This window comes from Scyliorhinus canicula, chromosome 7 (assembly GCF_902713615.1).
Source record: "Scyliorhinus canicula chromosome 7, sScyCan1.1, whole genome shotgun sequence".
NCBI lineage: Eukaryota > Metazoa > Chordata > Chondrichthyes > Carcharhiniformes > Scyliorhinidae > Scyliorhinus > Scyliorhinus canicula.
This window is the reverse complement of record NC_052152.1, coordinates 143,741,151-143,763,013: the sequence shown is the minus strand read 5'-3', so window position 1 is coordinate 143,763,013 and position 21,863 is coordinate 143,741,151. Positions and strand designations below refer to the sequence as shown.

General features: G+C 48.8%; 1 long non-coding RNA gene across 1 annotated transcript; it reads right to left on the bottom strand.

The window, feature by feature from the left end:
* Nucleotides 1-890: 890 nt before the first annotated feature.
* On the bottom strand, nucleotides 891-10,474 carry LOC119969432. Its single transcript, XR_005461351.1, has 3 exons — nucleotides 10,341-10,474; nucleotides 5,444-5,550; nucleotides 891-2,493 (listed from the first exon to the last, which is right to left on the bottom strand). It is a non-coding gene; the product is annotated as an uncharacterized LOC119969432 (long non-coding RNA).
* Between the last annotated feature and the right edge of the window lie 11,389 nt (nucleotides 10,475-21,863).

The following is a 21,863-nucleotide window of genomic DNA, read 5'->3' as shown; positions in this document are numbered from 1 at the left end:
GTTACTGTGAAAAGCCCCTAGTCGCCACATTCTGGCGCCTGTTCGGGGAGGCTGGTACGGGAAGTGTGAACGCCAGAGTAAAAGAATGTTAGATGTAAGTGGAAAAAGAAAGAGTTCAAGGATAACATTCCAATTGCACAGTTTAACCTAACTCTTGCCCTTTAGGATACTTACAGGGTTGCTCACAATGTTGGTTTTACACTTGCTGAATTTCATTCCCCATTGCAGTCAGTGGAGGGTAATATTGAGCTGGATATAAAATGCTCCATGTGATCTTGTGGGTTTCCTCTCCAGGGAGTTAAGTTCACAATATCCAATAAGATTATAACAACTGTAACTGTTAATGCACTTCATACATCTCCCTAATATCTTAATAGAGGCATTAACCAGCTTAAAAGAAATGGGTTCAAGTTTTAGGAGGCAGAGAATATCATACAATTCAGCATAATTGCTTTCTAAATGCTACACAGTTATAAACATTTATACACAGTTGTAAAGTTATAAATCAAGAGGGAACAATTCCATAAACTCAATGCAAATGATGCCAAAAACTAATACCAGACAGATATGTGGCCAGCATGATGGCACAGTAGTTAGCACTACTGCCTCACAACACCAGGGACTCGGGTTCAATTCAGACCTTGGGTGACGGTGTGGCATTTGCTCATTCTCTTATGTCTGCGTGAGTTTACCCCAGGTGTTCCGGTTTCCTCCCACAATCCAAAGATGTGCAGATTAAGTGGATTGGCCATGCTAAATTGCCCCTCAAGTGTTGGATTCTTTTGCCAGCCCGCCACAAGATTGCTACGGATGGGACTGGGACCATGTAAAGGTTCATTGACTTCAGGCAGGAATGTCTGGCACTTGCTCAGCGCCTGGAGAATCCCACCCTTAATGTCCAAAGGTTAGATGGGGTTATGGAAATCAAGCAGGAGAGTGGGCCTAGCTAAGGTGGGTCGGTGCAGACTTGATGGGCTGAGTGGCCTCCTTCTGCACTGTAAGAATTTTATGAAACACTTATTAATTCAAAATAATTTTTGGATTAATCAAAGTGGTTGAACAGATAATATGAATTGATTTTTTTTTAAATTGAAGGGAGCTGACTGTATAGTTCTGATAACTGCCTCAGCTGACACTGATGGTCTTCGTTAAATATCAGGATGTCTTAACATTAAGACAGTTTAATGTTACTGACAAACACGAGCGACTGAAATCTCCCAGCGGCAAACGTGTAAAACTGCCTGTCATTAATTGACTTTATTGCCTGGCCAGGAAGAACATCCAAAGGGAAAAAAAAGCTTTGAAATTGTGACAATAAGTGGGTGACTCCCACTTATCTCGACTGACCTTTGCCAGCTATTCGACAGGGAGGAACCGGGCAATTAAAATAAATGGACAGAAGAATAACTAGAGCCTTGTGTTATTAAAAACAATGTTTAGACCAGAATATTTAATGGTACCCCAGAGGAATGGTGAGATAATGCTCTTTGAACATATTCTGAGCTTTGCTTGAACACTGTGTGAGGCCAATGACTGAGAGGTCAATGGAGGGGGAGGGCAAATGTTGATCCACTGGTAGTTCAGAACCACACTTGCATGAGTCCCTTTGTTGTTGATCATGTTAATTTTTTGCTGTGGTCATCCATTTTCTCATTCAAGACACCATTCCCTAAAGGCTAAGCGATTTCATAAATACAGCTGCACTGTCTCAAAAATAGCAACTTTGGGACCGAGTCCGTGCTGGAATTTGGATCTTGCCGGTTTTTGGTTTGGGTTTTCGTGGATCAGACTGGGTGGGATCAAGAGTCACTTGTACCACAGGGAAGGACAGTTGTGCAAAGCCAATAACTAGTCTGCACAACACCAAACTAATGCAGCACCCAGCCTAACAAGCCAGAATGTTATTTTAAACATATTATAGAAATAGAATGAATGCATGAAAGTTTCAAAATTTTTCTAGTTTTCGGACACTGCTGGTTTTTGGATAGCCAAATTTGAGACACTACGTGTATTTCATTGGGTGTAAAGCGTTTGGGTTGGACTGTGGAAGGTGCGGTACAAACACTAATCTTTATCAAGCTGTTGACAAGCTTTTGTCAGCTGAGAGTGAAACATTAATTTTCTATTAGTGCTCCTGACTTGTTGTCCAGAATGGGTGCATGTGTTCAGGATTTGAGTGTTTAAACCAGTCCCAGTACGTGCTTCCACCTTGTTTACAACACAGACTGGGGTTATTCTGTATCATTCAGGTATTGTGGGCAAATCTGTGAATTGTCAGTCTCGAAAGTTAAATGGGCATGAGGTCCCTTCAGCTGTTATGCTTCAGAGCAGTTAGAATCCTTTAAAGTCTATTGGCCATGGTCACCAACAGTAGCTAGTCGCCGCCTCCTACATCGCCGATTCCTGCATCAAGGCCTCCTGCATCAAAACCTTCTGCATCAAAACCTCCTGCATCAAAACGTTCTGAAAATTTCTTTGCAGCTGAATGAGCATCTGTTGAACAACAATCAGATATAGTTATGTTAAAATTGATGCAATTTCCTTAGCTAGGTCAGCATTCATTGCTCATTCCTAATTGCCCTTGAAAAGACGGTTCGTGAGTTGTCTTCTTAAACCTCTGCAGCCCATGTGGTGTAGGTACACTCAAAGTGCTGTCAGGGAGGGGGTTCCACGATTTTGACCCAGGCAACAGTGAAAAACGGTGACATATTACTAAGTCAGGGTGGTGAGTTTGCTTGGAGAGGAACTTCCAGGTGGTGGTACTCTATGTATCTACTGCCCTTGTCCCAGATATTGGTGGAAATGGATTTGGAAGGTACTGCTTAAGGAGCCGTGGTGAGTTCATGCAGTGCATCCTGTGGATGCACTGTTTGTTACTGGTGAAGGGAGTGAATATTTATGGAAGAGTTGCCAGTCAAGCGTGTTGCTTTGTCCTGGATGGTATCAAGCTTCTCAAGTGTTGGTGGAGCTGCATTCATCCAGGCAAGTGGAGACTATCCCATCACACTTCTGACTTGTATCTTGTAGATTGTGGACAAATTTGGAAAGTCAGGAGATGAGTTACTCATTACAGGATTGCTAGCCTCTGACCTGCTCTTATAGCCACAGTATTTATATGGCTAGTCCAGTTTCGTTCCTGGTCAATGGTGGCCCCCAGAATTCTGATGGTGGGAGATTCAGTGATGGTAATGCCATTGAATGTTTAGGGGCAATGATTAGATCATCTCTTGTTGGAGGTGGTCACTGCCTGGCACTTGTGTGGCGTAAATGTTATTTGCCACTTGTGATTGCAACACTAGATATTATGCAGGCCTTGTTACATTTGGACATGGGCTGTGTCAGTATCTGAGAAGTCAGGTATGGTAGTGAATATTGAACAATCATCAGCGAGCATCCCCACTTCTGACCTGATGATGGATGGAAGGCCTTTCATCAAAGAAGTAAAGATGTTTGGATCTAGGATGCTACTCTGAGAAACTCCTGCAGTGATGACCTGGAACTGGAATGCCTTATCTCCAATAATCACAACCATATTCCTTTGTGTCTGGTATCACTCCAACCAATGGAGAACTCTCCCTGATCCCCACTGACTTTAGTTTTGTTAGAATTCCTTTTTGTCACACTCGGTCAAATGCTGCCTTGATCGAGAGTAGACTGATAGGGCGGTAATTGGTTGTGTTGGATTTGTCCTGCTTTTTTTGTACAGGCTATACTTGGGCAATTTTCCCCATTGTGGGTAGACACCAGTGTTGTAGCTGTACTGGAACAGCTTGGCTTGGAGCGCAACAAATTCTGGAGCACAAATCTCCAGCACTATTGCTGGAATATTATAAGCGCCTTTGCAATATACAGTGCCTTTAACCATCTCTAGATATCACATAGAGTGAATCGGATTGGCTGAAGACTGGCATCTGTGTTGCCGGGGACCTAAGGAAAAGACCAAGATGAATCATCCACTCATCTCTTCTGACTGAAGATTGTTTTGAATTGTTTAGCGCAGCACGGTGCAACAGTGGTCAGCACTGCTGCCTCACAGCACCAGGACGTGGGTTCAAGTCTGACCTTGGGTGTCTGTGTGGAGTTTGCACTTTCTCCCTGTGTCTGCGTGGGTTTCTTCCAGGTGCTCCTATTTCCTCCCACAGTCCAAAGATGTGTAGGTTAGGTAGATTGGCCATACAAAATTGCCCCTTAGTGTCCTAAAGTGTGGTTGGAGTTAGGGACATAGAGTAGGGGCATGGGTCCTGGATGGTATCAAGCTTCTAGAGTGTTGTTGGAGCAGGTAGGGTGCTCTCTCAGAGAGACCCGATGGATTGAATGGCCTCTCTCTGTACTGTAGTGATTCTATGAATGCTATAGCCTTATTTTTTGTACTGATGTCCTGTGCTCACCGACCACTGGGGATTGGTATATTTGCGGAGCCTCCTCCTCCAGTGAGCTATTTAATTGTCCATCACCATTCAGGCTTGAATTGGCAGGACTGCAGAGCTTTGATCTGGTCCACTGGTTGTGGGATCGCTTAGCTCTGCGTGTTACTTGCTGCTTTTGCTGTTTCACACACAAGTAGTCTTGTGTTGTAGCTTCACCAGTTCGACATCTCATTTTTAGGTATGTTTGGTGCTGCTCCTGGCATGCTCTCCTGCACTCTCCATTGAACCATGGCTTGGTGGTAATGGTGGAGTGGCTGAAATGCTGGGCTATGAGGTTACAAATTGTGGTTGAGTACGATTCTGCTGCTGCTGATGGCCAACAGTGCCTCATGGATATGATCGAAGTCTTTCCTATTTATTTAGCAATTTGGTGGGACCACAAAATAAGATGGAGGGTATCCTCAATGTGTAGACAGGGCTTTGTCTCTACAAGGACTGTGTAGCAGGTTGGTGAGGATGAGGTCAAACATGTTTCCCCCTCTTGTTGGTTCCCTCACCACCTGCTAAAAATTCAATCTAACAGTTTTGTCCTTCAGGACTCAACCAGCTCATTCTGTGGTGTTACTACAGACCTACTCTTGGCGATGGACATTGAAGTTCCCCACCCAAAGTACATTTTGCGTCCTTGCCACCCTCAGTGCCTCCTCCAAGTGGTGTTTAAGATGGAGGAGTATTGATTCATTAGCTGAGAGGGATAGTTAGAAGTGATAGTTAGCAGGAGGTTTCCTTGTCCATGTTTGACCTGATGCCAGGAGACTTCCTGGACTCCAGAGTTGATGTTGAGGACTCCCAGGGAACTCTCTCTCGACAGTATATCACTGTGCCGCCATCTTGGTTGGGTCTGTCTTGCTGGTGGGACAGGATATACCCATGGACGGTAATGATGGTGTCCGGCACATTATCCTTGAGGTATGATTCCGTCAGCGAGATTATGTCAGGTGGTTGCTTGACTGGTCTCTGAGACAGTTCTCACGATTTTACCATGAGCCCCCCAAATGTTGATAATTTGAATGCACCTTTGAATTTACTCATGTTGGGCATCTGCTTCTTCTTCTTTAATTCATCATTAGCTTTCTTCGCCATTTCTCTTTTTTTACTGATGATGGCTCCCATCTTAATATTCCTAAATGAGGTTACAAAAACAAGGTTAAGTGTTAACATCATTATTAATCATATAAAAACAAAATATTGCAGTTGCTAGAGACCTGAAATAAAATTGGAAGGTGCTGGAAAATCTCAGCAGGCCTGGGAGCATCTGGGAGAGAGTGACCAAGTTAACATTGAGTCTGGAAGAGTCATCTTTAGAAATGAAGAGAGGTAGAAATGCATGAGTTTTATGCTGCTGACAATTTGGGGAGGTGGAGTAATAGGGAAGGCTGGGGATATGTGAGAGGGTGGGGGAGATTTAATGACAAAGATGCAATAGACCAAAGGCAAAGTGAATGGTACTGGGAATATTAAAGAAAGTAATGATTGGCCCAGAGTAGGTGTGAATAGCAGAATGAAGGTCAGCGTAGTCTGAAAGCAAAGTAGCAAAATGTGTTAAGAACATTAAAGATCTGTGTTATCTGAATGCCAGTGTTGCTATTGCTTTAATTTGAGAAATGACTGGGAGGTCCAGAATTAACCGTCTAATGGAGGGTTTCTTCTGAGGGTAGGTAGCTGTCTGTCACAGGGTGATCCATCTTTCCAGAAGCGAATCTTCCATAAGAAGAGAAGGCATGTACAGTTGAATTGAGCTTGAAGGCACCAGGTCCATTGTTCCAGTGGTTAACAATGTAGATGAGGGCCAGGCAATTGTGCCTGGACAGAACTCTTTCTATTTGTTTGATGATGAGATGGTCGGCAGGGCAGGCTGAGGTCTGGAGTTACTATTCTCTTAAATGAAGAACTGAGATAACTTCCAACAGCTATTACTTAAAGGAATTCAGACAGCACACATCTCGGTCACGTGACACTAGTTGCGTGTTGACCAAACAAGCCCAATGGTTGAAAGCCATTGGGCTGGATTCTCCGATGTTGGAATTCTCTATTACACTGGCAGCGCTCCCACGTCCAGGGATTTCCTGACGGCATGGGGCTACCCACAATGGGAAATCCCATTGGCTGGCTGGTGGGACGGAGAATCCCGCAGCCGACAAGGGAGCGCAATACCAGAAAACTGGTGTGGTGGGACAGAGAATCCCACCCATTAAAATTGGGAGCAGGTAATAGTCAGACCATTAACACTACCTTCAGATATTAGGAGTTACAAATAACTTCCCTTCCTCATGGCTAGCTGGGACAGCCTCTCTGTTCCAGGTTCTGAGTGCACCCGCTAGAGGAGGATCGGACTGTGTCCCGCTGGTGCTAGCAGCATTGCTGGGGTGGGATTCCCATGGCTTGGCGATGCAAAAATATGCCCAGCACCGAAAACGCTGGTTTCCATACAGTTGCCGGGGAAATGCTGCCATTTTGACTGGGCATCCTGATCCCAGTGTCCCCCCTCCCCCCCACCACAGGAATAATTGTCAGCCCCCCCCCCCCCACCACCACACACGCATGAGGGTGACCTAACCCCCTCTCCCCCACAAGACCCTCTGAACTCTCAGCCCCCTCCCCCCAGACTTCCACTTCAGTCCCACCCTTCAATCTCCACCCCTGACATTGCTTATGGTGCATTGCCCCCTGGAACCCCGGCACTGAGCCCTGGCAGTGACTTCCTAGTCCGGCATGGTGGACTTCGAGGGGGGGGGGGGTGGTCAACCCATGGCTCATGTGTCGCTCTGCTCTGCCAGGACCCACAAAGGTCCTGGGGGTTGGGTGTGCTGGGGCTATAAGTAAGGAATTGACCCTGAGACCACACCCTGGGATGGGGCCCCATGCCTGAACTGCCCTTTCCAGCCCTAGGCAACCTGAAGATCACTCTTAGCATGGTGATCTCAGGCAGCCCTCTGTTCAAAACCATCATCCTTTTCTGGTTTAGCTCACTGGACTAGACAGCTGGTTTGTGATGCTGAACAAGACCAGCAACACGGGTTCAATTCCCGTACCAGCTTACCCAACAGGCGCCGGAATGTGGCAACTAGGGGCTTTTCACAGTAACTTCATACTTGTGACAATAAAAGGTTATTATCATTATTTTCTGACCTGTTTAAACTCTGAAGTGGTCTCATTATGAATTGCTCTGCCTGACAGTTGCTGAGCAGACCGAGCAGTTCAGTGAAGAATCAAGCCAGGAAAATGTTCCCTTTCCTTGCAGTTGCTCTGTCAGTCCTATTCTTTTGAGACTGCTGCTTTTCGGAGTGTAGAGCCTTCCGAGAAAACCCACAGTAGGTAGATCATAGATCCTAGAATTTACAGTGCAGAAGGAGGCCATTCGTCCCATCGAGTCTGCACTGGCCAATGGAAAGAACACCCCACTCAAGCCCACACCACCTCCACCCCATCCCCTTAAGCCAGTAACCCCAATTAACCTTTTCTTTGGACACTAAAGGCAATTTAGCATGGCCAATCCACCTAACCCGCACATCTTTGGACTGTGAGAGGAAACTGGAGCACCCGGAAGAAACCCATGCACACACGGGGAGAACATCCAGACTCCGCACAGACAGTGACCCAAGCCAGGAATCGAACCTGGGACTCTGGAGGTGTGAAGCAACAGTGCTGCCCACTATGCTATCGTGGTACCGTAAAAGGTTTCAAATTCCCCTTTGAAAAGCTAAGCATTCATTCAATTGCACAGTGCAGTACCTTTAACTTGCTGTTGATTTACAGCTTAATGGTTTAAGCACAGCAGGCTGGAGGTGTGTTTATTTAGCTTTCCCTTCATGCTTGAATGCATCTGAAGTGCCCTCTAATAATCCTGACTGCAATGTTTATAAATGTTATTTTTATGATTGATAGCTCCTGTCAACGGAAATTCCTGGCGACTGTCTCCAGCTGAAATTTTCCCTTAGAAATGCAGAAACAACTGATGTAATTCTCTGGAATTCGATTGTGAGTAGTAACACACTTTAGCACTTTTTAAAATAATGAGCTCCTAGCTCATTTTGGAAGATAAGAAATTCCTCTGCAATTCATGATTGCTCGTCATTGAGTCTTGTCCATTAAACAAAAAATGAAAGTTACAGAGTAGTCCCGGTAACACAGATATGTATTTATTTTCCATCCTGATTCAACCGGGGACACACATTTTAAATTTCAGTCAAAGGAGCAGTTCTGACTTTAGTAAGGTCTGATTTCCTCCTTGACTATGCAGGAGGATGTCTGGTGGGCAGGTCCCACAACACTGGTCGCAATTGTTAAAAGGTGAGGGATATTGGCCTGACACAACTTGACTGCCGGAACGTTACCTCTGTTTCTCTCCATAGATGCAGCCAGATCTGCTGAGTTTTTCAAGCATATTTTTACTTCAGATTTCCAGTATCCACAGTATTTTGCTTTTACTTAACTGTTGATTTTCCTTCTCTTCCAGGGAAAGGGATGGTGGAGGGGACAGAGAGTCTTGGCCTCAACCCAGAACCACAATGTGTTGGACGAGGCTAGGAAAGCATTGGGGTGTGAAGTTACTTTGTAGGTGCTTTTTAGAAACTGGACCAAGTGCTTTATAACTAATTGTGGTGTTGTGTTTCTTTAATAAGATATAAGAGGAGCAAATGTCAGCACCCATGGGAATTTGTATCGGAACATTCAAAATTGAGAGGTAGGAAAATGCTATTGAGTCTCCCACACGGTCAGAATGTGCAAACTAAAGTAAATAACCTCCTCTGACAGAAGGCATGACATCTCCTGGGTGAGGGTGAGGCGGTGTTGTAGTGGTATTGTCACTGGACTAGGGGTCCCAGGTTCAAATGCCGCCACTGCAGATGTAAAATTTGAATTCAATAAAAATATGAAATTTTAAAAAGCCTAGTGATGACCATGAAACCATTGTCGATTGTCGTAAAACCCACCTGTTTCACTAATGTCCTTTAGAGGAGGAAATCTGCTATCCTTACCTGGTCTGACAAGATCCACAGCAATAGGGTTGAAACTTAACTGCCCCTCAAGGGCAATTAGGGATGGACAATAAACACTGGCACAGCCTGCGATGCTTGAACAATTTTTTTTAAAAGGCAGAAAAAATACCCTGGCCAATCAATGAAAATAATCTGGAGAAATCTTCTGGGATCCCTCTCAGTGATCGCAAACAAATCCAGGAGAACAATTAGCCATGGTTATGCAATCTTATAATTTACTCGGCTTTTATAAGACAATTAACTGAAATAGAAATGCCCCCATTCCAGAAATCTATTCAGCACACCGCAGAGGTCATTGTTTCATTCATCATCATGTCTTGGCTATAACTACTGTTGGAGTGTATAAGGTGTCTTTCATTTGTTAGCAAAGGTAACTAGGTGTTTGGTAGTATCGCATAACAGCAGTAGTACTTTTCGCTATGACGAGTTATGAGGTAGGAGCAAGTAAAGAAAAGGTTGCTGGGATACTTAACATTTGTTAGCCTAGGGCTAGATGCTAAACAAAGAACATAACACAAAAACTAGTCCACAGGAATTAGAGGTTTACAGGTGTCAGTCACTAGAATGGTAAGCAAGAGATAGGGGATCTATAACCCTTAACACTTACTGTAACAGCAACTGCAGGTTAATTCACTGGAATGTCGAGGTGCACAGGGAGTCGGTGGACGGGGAATACAGTGGGGGTGGTGATTAGTCAGACATGTTCTGACGTCCCTTGAGTATCTGATTCACATGGTCCTAACCTTGGGTTGTGACCTCCCTGTGCGGTTTCAGACTCTACCAGCGCCGAAATGACTCTTTGACGTCCCTTTTACCGTCCTGAGTTCTCCAGTTTGGTCCTTTGATACTCACCCACATCAATCCAGTCAGGCTAACTGCCCTATCCAAAGGTGATCAATTTAAATGTACTCACCCGTCTTGCAGTGCCGTCCCCAGGTCCTCTGGGGAGTATAGTGCTGACTGCGCCAAAATCAAACACCTCGGAGACTCGGTTTACGATCGAGCCTCAGTCAAACCTAAATCAGAACTCCAATCTCAGAGTTATTGCGCTGTCTTTTATACATAAAGTTCCTGTCCTCACATGATTGAGGGCGTGTTTTTGGTCACATAGGCTCACATTCTAACACAATAAATGCACAGTGTTTGAGATTAATTGCCCTGTTCTGCTGAATACCTTGGCATTCCACCTCATTACCTTCAATTGCTTTTATAATAAGTGCTATGTGTTGTAATCTCCTGTCCTTAGTTAGCATCCTAGTGACTGACACCTATATACCTCTAATTATAGGGCTCACATCCACTGTGGGCTAGTCTGGACACATTTTTCGGCCTTGTCTTTTGTCCAGGGCCTAGGCTAACAAATTCCAAGTATCCAAGCAACCTTCATTTTAAAGGCTACTTCCTCCCGAATAACTTTTCATGGTTAAAACTATTACTGCTGTCATGTTATGCAACCAACGCCAAGGTTATGATAATGACGCAGAGGAGGCCCCAATGGTAAACATAAGATAGATTTATTCATAAGTATTTACAATGGTCTGCATTTTTAAAAATGTTTTTATTTAGGGTTTTTCTTATTATACAGAGGAAAGATGTGCGTGAACATTCACAGAAAATATATGCACCGGTTATCTTTCGCTATACACATCAGTTACAATTGCTTGTTTTTAAGCAGGTGCTTAGTTTTAGTTAGATCCCCTGCTCCCCCCTCCATCCTTTCCTCCTGATCCCCCTCCATTTTCTGTCGTCTGGCATGCCATCTTCATTCATCGGGTCCTCCAACCTATTCCTTGGGGAGCCATTGTGCTATGTATATCGTTATGTGTTGGGCATGGTTGTGCTCCATGCCTCTTTGTTTCCCCCCCCCCCCCCCCAACAGCTCCCCCCTTTCTTTTCATTTGTATCTGTGGTTCTTCAGTTGCTCCCCCCTCCTCCATCCCTCTGGTTTATTGGCTGCTAGCGAACAAACAGGTCTTGGAACAGATTGGTGAATGGCTCCCACGTTTTGTGGAAGCCCTCTTCCGACCTCCGGAGCTGAATTTAATTTTCTCCATTCAGAGAAATTCCAACAGTCAGATAGCCAGTTTGCAGCTTTAGATGATCGCCAGTCAAGCAGGATTAACTGGTGGGCTATTAGGGAGGCAAAGGCAAGAGTGTCGGCCCTCCTCCCCATAAAGAGATCAGGCTGTTCTGAAACCCTGAAGACTGTCACTCTCGGGCATGGCTCCACCCTCATTCCCACCACCTTAGACAACGCCTCAAAGAAGGCTGTCCAGTACCCAACTAGTCTGGGGCAAGACCAGAACATGTGGCCGTGGTTGGCCACGCCTCCTTGGCACCATTAAAATTTGTCCTTCACCTCCGGGAAGAACCTGCTCATTTGGGTTCTGGTTAAGTGAGCTCTGTGTACCACTTTCAGCCTCATTAGGCTTAGCCTTGCATCTGTGGACGTGGAGTTGACCTTGTGCAGTGCTTCGCTTCAGAATCTGTAGCCACCTGGGGTGGCCACTGCCCAACACAAAATGGAAGATTACAAAGAATGCAGGGAAAATGGACATGTTGCAAAAGCAAGCAGCTTGCAAAAGCGCTTGTGTATTCTGACTGCTGCAGAAACCAGACAGCACTGTGAAAGAAAACAAGTTAGCAAACTAATGAGGCGATACTGGGTGATTCCCAGGTACAATGGAGACAAGTTAACTCAAATTGCTACAGTGAATAGAAGGCCAGACTTCTCGGCGCCAAGAGAAGTCCAAAACAATAAGCCCCAAGAACCGGCCAGTGATCGAGGGACTGCCCCGTTATTGGGGAAATTCAAATCAATCGATTGGGAAGACACCCAATCGATTGCGAGTGTTTAGAGCCTGCCTGTGACAAGATGAATTCCAAATGAACTGGCAGGCAGACTCTCAGCATCAACCTTTATACTTCCAGTTAGGGGGAGGAGCTGTGGGTGGAGCCAAGGGTGGAGCCCAGTACAAACTCCCTTACACTCCCAGTGCATCTCCCCCGAGTGGCAGAGCAGCGCAACTGCTTGTGTGCCGAGCTTACAGAGACATAGTGCAACATGTGTAATACAGTGTGAATTACGCTACTGTGATTCACCACATTCACCCCCTGTAAAAAAATCAATTCCGGGGGAGTACTTGGCCCGGTGTCTCACTGGAGCGAAACCCCCGTGGTAGCTCCCCCGGAAAAAATAAAGAGCCGCTCGAGAGGGGTCTGGTTGGTGGCGGTACATAAGAGGGACCTAATAGCGTGGAACGCGTTGAGGAGGACTTCTTGCCAATGGGAGATCAGGAGATTCCTGGACCAGAGGGTCAGTAGGATGGTCTTCCAGATCGTCGCATTCTCCCTCTCCACCTGCCCATTCCCCCTGGGGTTATAGTTGGTAGTCCTGCTCGAGGCGATGCCCTTGCCGAGCAGGTACTGACACAGCTCGTCGCTCATAAAGGACGAACTCTGGTCGCTGTGTACATAGCTGGGGAAACCAAACAGGGTGAAGATACTATGCAGGGCCCTAATGACTGTGTGGGAGGTCATATTGGGGCACGGGATAGCAAAGGGAAAACGGGAGAACTCGTCTATGACGTTCAGGAAGTACACATTCCTGTTAGTCGAGGGGAGTGGCCCTTTGAAATTGATATCGAGGCGTTCAAAGGGCCTAGAAGCCTTGACCAGGTGGGCCCTGTCTGGTCTGTAGAAGTGCGGTTTGCACTCCGCATAGATCGGGCAATCCCTGGTGATGGCTTTTACCTCCTCGGTGGAGAAAGGCAGATTTTGGGCTTTAATGTAGTGGGGGAGCCGGGTGATCCCCCAGGTGACAGAGGTCATTGTGGATGGCTTTTAAGCGGTCGCTCTGTGCGCTGGCACACGTCCCGCGGGACAGGGCATCTGGGGGCTCGTTGAGCTTCCCCGGTCGATACATAATATCGTATTTGTAGATGGAGAGTTCGATCCTCCATCTCAGAATCTTGTCATTTTTAATTTTGCCCCTTCGCGAGTTGTCAAACATGAAGGCAAACGATCTTTGGTCGGTGATGAGGGTGAACCTTCTACCTGCGAGGTCGTGCCTCCCGTGACGAATAGCCTCCACAATGGCTTGTGCTTCCTTTTCAACTGAGAAGTGTCGAAGTTCTGAAGCGGAGAGGGTTCGGGAGAAAAATGTGACTGGTCTCCCTGCATGATTTAGTATGGCTGCAAGAGCGACCTCTGAGGCATCACTCTCAACCTGGAAAGGGACGGATTCATCCACTGCCCGCATGGCAGCCTTGGCGATGTCCTCCTTGACGCCGTTGAAGGCTGGGCGAGCCTCAGCTGACAGGGGGAAAAATGTGGCCTTAAAGAGTGGGCGGGCTTTGTCCGCATATTGGGGGACCCACTGGGCGTAATACGAAAAGAATCCCAAGCACCGTTTGAGGGCCCTGGGACAATGAAGGAGAGGGAGTTCTGAGAGGGGGCGCATACGGTCCGGGTCGGGACCCAGGACTACGTTTTCCATGACATAGCCGAGGATGGCTAGTCTGGTTGTGCGGAAAACGCATTTCTCCTTGTTGTATGTGAGGTTAAGCTTCTGGGCCGTCTGGAGAAATCGGTTGAGGTTGGCATCATGGTCCTGCTGGTCATAGCCACAGATGGTGACGTTATCCAAATACGGAAACGTGGCCCGTAGCCCATACTGGTCCACCATTCAGTCCATTGCTCGTTGGAACACCGAAACCCCATTCGTGACGCCAAAGGGGACCCGGAGGAAGTGGAAGAGGCGGACATCGACCTCAAACGCCGTGAAATGGTGGTCCTCCGGGCGGATTGGGAGTTGGTGGTGTGCAGACTTCAGATCCACCATGTCTGCAATCCTGGGGAGGGGGTACGCGTCGAGGAGCGTAAACCGATTAATAGTCTGGCTATAGTCTATGACCATGCGGATTTTTTCCCCGGTCTTGACGACCACCACCTGAGCTCTCCAGGGACTGTTACTGGCCTCTATGATCCCCTCACATAAAAGCCTCCGGACCTCGGATCGAATGAACACCCTGTCCTGTAGGCTGTACCGCCTGCTGCGAGTGGCTACGGGTTTACAGTCCGGAGTGAGGTTCGCAAAGAGAGGAGGGGGGGGAGATTCGCAGCGTGGCTAGGCTGCAGATAGTGAGTGGGGGGTAGGGGTCCGCCGAAGCTGAGGGTTAGACTCTTGAGATTGCATTGAAAGTCGAGTCTCAATAAGAGTGGAGCGCAGAGTTCGGGCAGGACGTATAGTTGGAAATTAGAGAAGCTAGCGTCTTGGATTGTTAGAGTTGCGACGGTGCACCCTTGGAAATGGACAGAGTGGGAACCCGAAGCGAGGGAAATAGTTTGCCGTGCAGGGAAAACGGGGAGCGAACAGCGTCTTACCAGATCTGGGTGTACAAAGCTCTCAGTGCTCCCGGAGTCGAAAATGCACGGTGTACTGTACCCGTTGATTTGGACCGTCGTCGTAGAGTTGTGGAGATGCTTTGGGCGCGATTGGTTCAGTGTGACTGCGTTGAGTTGCGGGTAGTCGGCGGCTCGGTCGGCTGCGCTGGGATGGCCCGCGATGAGTGCCCGCTGAGGTAGCAGTCTTCAATCGAGTTTTCAGAGTATGGAGAGGATGGGGCCCAAGATGGCCACCCCCGTGGATCACACGTGGCGGGTGGCGAGGAAGATGGCATCCAAGATGGCGGCCCCCATGAGTCGCCCGTGGTGGACCGCGTGGTGGGGGTCCCCCAAGATGGCGTCCCCCATGGTTCGCACGTGGCGGGTGGGGGCGGAGTCGGGGCATAGGCCGCTGCATTCCGGGGCCTGTGGGCCTGCGAGTGCAGAGGGCGATCACTTTGTCCCGCTGGAGGTTTAGGGGCTGGCGCCTTCCTTGCCAGGTACACTCTGGCGTAGTGGCCTTTTCGCCCGCAGCTGCTGCAGGTCGCGTTGCGGGCCGGGCAGTGCTGCCACGGGTGCTGGGGCTGGCCACTAAAGTGGCAGGCTGGGGCAGCATGGTGGCTGGGTGGCCGCACAGCGCAGGCCTGGGGGAGTTACTGGTCGGGGACCCATAACGGGGTCGCGCAGTCGGCAGGAAACGAGGTGAGGATACGAGCAGGCGCTGGCTCACGTAATTCGATCTAAGGCCTGCAACAAAGACATCGCGGACAGCAAGTTCTCCATGTTCTGCACCAGTTGCAGCCTGATAATTACAGTCCACGAATAAGGCTTTTAAGTCTCTGAAGAATTCTTCTAGCAATTCTGTAGGGCGCTGGTGGCGAGTAGTAAAAACGTGGCATGAGTAGACCTCATTGATAAGCCTCACGTACATTCTATCGAGTAGGGCCAGGGCCTCTGTATATGAGCCGGTACAGTTTAGCTGAGTAGATATACGATGGCTCACCCTTGCGTGCAGTAGACTGAGTTTCTGCTCCTCCGTCGTTTTTGTGGTGCTTGCTTCAGCCAGGTAGGTCTTAAAACATCGGAGCCAATGCAAAAAGATTTATTTCGCCTCTGCATCCTGCAGGTCGGGTTCCAGTTGATTAGGCTTGAGGGCAGATTCCATGGTCATTCCTTACTGTTTCTTAAGACAATTAAATTGATGAGATCATCAATTCACGCGACACGTGGTTAGAAGTGAACAGTGGTTTTAATCGTCTTACAACAGAGCCTGCCTCCGACAAGTTGAATTCCAAATGAACTGGCAGGCAGGCTCTCAGCATCAACCTTTATACTTCCGTTTAGGGGGAGCAAAGGATGGAGCCCAGTGCAAACTCTCATACACTCCCAGTGCATCTCCCCCTAGTGGCAGAGCAGCGCAACTGCTCGTGTGCCGAGCTTACAGAGCCATAGTACAACATGTGTAATACAGTGTGAATTACGCTACTCTGATTCACCGAACCCTTTTCACCCCTTTCCCCCCCCCCCCCCTCTCCCATATAACCCTCCTTTGTTCCACTTTCCCCTGTCCCTATCGCCGTTTGCTCTCCCACCTCTGTTAAGTGGTCCACCCCACCCCCTGCCTGGCGCCTTCCCCCTGTCGGGGGTGCGCTGCGGCCCTGCTTTGTTGCATGTCCCCGGCATTAGCTTTCCTGCTAGTGTGGTGGCCCCCCTCTCGGGAGATACTGTCTCACTTCTCCCTTGCCCGGCTTCTGCGGTTTTCTTCCCGCTCTTCCCCCATCTTACCCTGCACTCCTCTTGCTTGCTCTCCCTTCTCTGCTACTCTCGTTCCCTCGTGCTGGAGCCTGGTCTCCCACCTGAAGCGGTCCCTCGGTCAGTAGTTTGCCGTGGCGGGGGCGGGGGGGGGGGCCTGGCATTGCCTCACCCGTTCCCCCCCCAGTCAGCGTGTTGTTGCCCTTTGCCAGGGTCCCTTATTTCTACCCTAGCTGTTGGTTTTCCAGCCCATGTTCCTCGACAAACTTGTTTGCTTCGGCGGGGGCTGTGAAGAAGTATTCTCTTTCTTGGTATGTGATCCAGAGTTTTGCTGGGTACAGCATACCAAAAAGCACATTGCTCTTGTGAAGAGCTGCTTTCGCTCTATTGTATTCGGCCTGTCTCCTGGCTAGGTCTGCCCCAATGTCCTCGTGAATTCTAATGAAGTGTCCTTCCCATTTGAAGGTTCTGTTTCGCCTGGCCCAGCGCAGGATTGTTTCTCTGTCTTGGTACCGGTGCAGTTTAGCTATAACTGCTCTCGGGTGGTCCCCTGCCTTGGGCTTCGGGCGCAGTGACCGGTGTGTTCTGTCCATTTCTCGTGGGTTTGGGAAAGTTTCCCCCCAAGTTGCCCAGCATCTCGGCCACGTATGCTGTAGGGTTTCTACCCTCGATCCCCTCTGGTAGGCCCACTATCCTGACATTTTGCCTACTCGAGCAGTTTTCCTGATCGTCCACTCTGCCCTTCAGGCTCCCCTGTGTTGTGCCCAGTCTCGCCACCTCCTTCTCCAGGGCCATGATCCGGTCGCTCACGTCAGTCGCAGCTTTCTCCAGCTCCTTCATGGTCGCCTCTTGGGCTTCCAGTTTCCCCTCTTGGGCCTCCAGTTTCTTCTCTGCTCTGCCAAGGGCGAGCTGCACCTCCGCCAGGGCCTTGGCCATTGCTGCCTGCACTGCAGCCTCTATGTGTGCCCTCGCCTCTGCTTTGTTTTCCTGCTGATGTTACCTCAGCGTCTCGGCAAAGGCTGCTTTCCAGTTCCAGTTCCCCCCGGCACAGGGGGAAAATGCTCTTGTCTGCCCAGTTCTTTTTGTTGCGGCAAACCTTCCATTCCGCCGCTTTGTGCGCCTATCATCTCGTCTGAACGGGCTCGCACATTGCCCCATCTGCTCTTGGTGCCCCTTATCCCTCTGCTTTGGCTCCCACCGGAAGCCGAATCTGCCCAGAATGTTTTAATCCACATTGGTTCATGATAGCCGGGGGGAGTTGGGGTGGGGACTTGTCATTGGTGACTGTTTTCGTTGAAGGTGATCCATTTGATACTCTTGGCTCCATGGTGCAGGATGTTAAAGCCCAATTTAAAGAGATGGAATATGTCTTTATGGAGGCAGTGGCAGCGCACGAGGAGGTTCTTGTAGCAAGGAGAGCGCTGTCTCTGGTGGAAGCCTGCTTCTGGACAGTTGGGCTCCAGTTGTATGACCTGCCATCCAATTTGGCTGAGGATGAAGGGGGACTGGTGAGGAGCCCAACATGCCTGGTGTCTCTGGTGAGTTGGTGGAGAGGTTCCCAGCCAAGTTTGAGAACTGTCTGCCATGTTTCTGGAATCTCAATCTGAAGGCTGGACAGCACAAATTTGATGGAGCCCATTTAATCCTGTCTCCAAGGCCTGGAATTGAGTCGCCTTCCAGCCTCTGAGTCTGTGTGGTTTTGTACCGATTATCAGTCGAGAGGGGTTGACGTCGCCTGAGCTGGCCGGACCATTCCCACCCTGCTAGAGCTGAAGTAGTTGACAGCCGGGGCTCAGTCGAGTCAGCATGTTGGAAGTACTGAGGTTCGTGTTCCAATCGTTGGAATCCTTGAAAGATCCTGAACAGTGCGAGCTGTCTCAGATTCTGCCTCATCCGAAATGTCTCATTTCTCTGTGTGCCAATAGAGTGGTCTTTATCCTGATGACTGCCTCAATTCTCAGTTGTGACCCTCGACTATACTCCCTGGTAATCATATTGTTGTCCATTAACTATGTCATTTTGCAGGGAAGTAAATATTTTGGGAGTGTTGTCCTCCTGCACCTTTGGTTATCCTGATTTAATAAGGTTTTATCATATTAAGCTGAATATTAATTTCAGGATTTAGAATCCATAGAATCTCTACAGTGCAGAAGGAGGCCATTAGGCCCATCGAGTCTGCACCAACCCTCTGAAAGAGCACCCTAGCTCAGTCCATTCCTACTCCCTATCCCCATAAATCCTCGCATTGAACATGGCCTATTCACTCAACCTGTCAATCTTTGGACATTGAGGGGCAAGTTAGCATGGTCAATCCACTCAACCTGCGCATCTTTGCGCTGTGGGAGAAAATCGGAGTACCCGGAAGAAACTCACACAGACATAGGGCGAACATGCAAATTTCAGTTACCCAAGGCTGGAATCGAACCCGGGGCCCTGATGCTGTGAGGCAGAAGTGCTAACCATTGTGCTATGGTACAGTTTCATTACCCTAGTATATCCATGGGGGAAGGGTGGCAGAGCCGAAGCAGAGGAGGGGTGGAGGGTGTGGGTGGAAAGGTTAGTTATATCCTCACTACATTCGAGGAAGATCCCCCATCGTCAGAACATTAAAAAAATATTTTAGCTGCACCTTTTCTTATTCAGCACCAGGCGGATTGTGTATTACCCTATTGAGGACTGGGATTGTGGTTTGTAGGACTCCCCTTCAGGGGGAAGTCAGTCATTTCACCTGATGTGGGTCTCCCTCTTTTTCTGTCTAACTGCTGTCAGAGCTCTTGTGACTGAGGCCAGTTTGAATATCCTTTACAAGGTGCTTAAGTTGTGTTTCCAGTGGGGTGTTCCTCCCAAGAGGGTTTTTTTTTTCTCTTGTCATCTCCTGTTAGGGTGTGGGGTGTTGACCCTCTTGTTGGTATGTTTGTTGGAGTGTTTGGTGGGGAGGAGAGGTGTCATGTCCTGCACCATGGGAATCTTTGGAGCCAGTTCTCCGTTATGTCTTTTTTTATCTGTGGTGGTGTTGGGCTATGTCAGGCTCAGCATCGCAGTCAATATCCTATTGCTTCTTCCTTTGGAGGTGTCGTGGGAGAGTCTGATGTGGGTAGGTCCACATCTGGAGAGATAGAAATTGGGGAAAGGTCTGATGTTTGTGTCCAGTTATCCTTATTATTTTTGTCTGGGGGTGCAGAAGCAACCACTTGATGGTTGGTTGGCCGATTCTCATCCAGACATAATAGGCGGGACGCCCGACTGCCTGCCACCCTCCCCACCTTTCCCCCCATCACCCTTCCTCACTTCCCCATCCCTCCCACCTTCCCTCCCTGTCATAATATATACCAATATATCATGATGCAGACATACACTGATGAACACACACAGGGACCAATCAACATGTACAAACACCGCAGCCAATCACCAGTTGGACTACACACACTATAAAGGCAGAGAGCACCACGGTTCCCGCTCATTCTGGGTGCTGCCTCTGAGTGTAACAGGAACTTATTCAGCCCAGCACAGACTTACAACACGTGCTGAGAGAATCAACTGGTTCGGACAAGGCTTAGGTCTCTAGTTCAAGTTAGTATTATTTAGACCCACAGTCATCATGTGTTAGTTAGTTGGAAGTAGTTAATAAAATTGAGTTGAACCTTCATCTGTGTTGGAAGTGTCTGTTCATCTCTCAAACCTACACAAGTAAACACATCATGATATCAGGAGTTGAGGAATGCTCGCACTTCTGAGACCTACCTTTCAGTGAGCTGCCTTCCACCAGTCTCCAGCCATCCTACGGAATGGAATGCGTTCGCCCGCCGCTGCCTCTCCGCATTGCCGGGAATCTGGGCTCCAACTGGAAACTTTTCAAACAGCGCTTCCAGCTGTACCTCGAAGCCAGGGACCTGGAAGCTGCCTCGGACGCACGTAAGATTGCTCTCTTCCTCTTCACAGCCGGTGACCATGCTCTGCACATTTACAACTCGCTCACCTTCGATGAGTTCGATTCGATTCCCGTACCAGTCTCCCTGGACAGGCGCCGGAATGTGGCGACTAGGGGCTTTTCACAGTAACTTCATTGAAGCCTACTCATGACAATAAGCGATTTTCATTTCATTTCATGAGGGGGAGGACAAATCGAAGTTCAAGACCATAATACTGAAGTTCGACACCACTGCGCGGTTGAGGTTAACGAGAGCTTCGAGAGATACATGTTTCAGCAGCGAATTCAGGGTAAGGATGAGCTTTTCCAGTCCTTTATTACCCACCTCCGTGTCCTTGCGCAGTCCTGCAACTACGGGTCCACCTCTGACTCCATGATCCGTGACCAGATTGTTTTTGGTGTTCAATCTGAGCCCCTGCGCCAGCAGCTACTAAAAGTAAAGCAGCCGACTCTCTCTACGGCCATTGAGACCTGTGTGCTTCTTGAGAATGCCTCCGCGGGCTACTCATGCATCCAGGCTGCTGGAACAGCGCGGCTAGCCCCCTACAAGGCAGAACGGGTCCAGATGATAAAATCTTTTCAGTCTGGACCTGAATGATGGAGGCCATTTTGCGCATTTTTCGCGGAGTCCCGCGCCCACACGCAGCGAGCGCGCTGACGTCACGGACCGCTTCGCGCAGGTGCACACTATGCTGGACCGCCCCGCGCATGCGTGGTGGCGCGACGAACGTCCCGACGTTCTGGCATGCGGCAACTGCGGCTCCGCCCACTTAAAGTGACAATGTCCCGCGAAGTCCCGACGCTGTCTGCAGTGTGGCAAATGAGGCCACTACGCTGCAATGTGCAGATCTTCCCTGCCTGCTGCTTTTCGAAGGTCCACCCAGCCCCACAGAGATGTCAGGGTTATCCAGCCTGCCATCAATGAACCTACTCTACACCTCATTTCCGAATATGCCTGCAATGACCCACAGGTTCCGTTCCACATCGGCGTCATTACTACGAACAGGATGTCCCCCAAGCGTGGCACTGAACCCGTCCACGTCCACAGCGTCAGCCAGGATGATGAGTGGTGTGCCACCCTTACGGTGAACCGGTCCCGTCAGGTTCCGCCTGGACACTGGCGCTTCTGCCAATCTCATCGCGTTGTCTGATTTTCACAAGCTCTGCGTACAGCCTGCTGTCCTGCCATCCGCGTGCAAATTGCTCGACTACAATGGCAATGCCATCGCCGCCAGGGGCTCCTGCCGCCTTGAGGTGACACATCGTGCTCACACAGTCATTCTCCCGTTCGAGATTGTTGCTGCCTCAAAAGCCTCCTTGCTTGGTGCGCAGGCATGCAAGCTGCTCCACTTAGTGCAGAGAGTACACTCT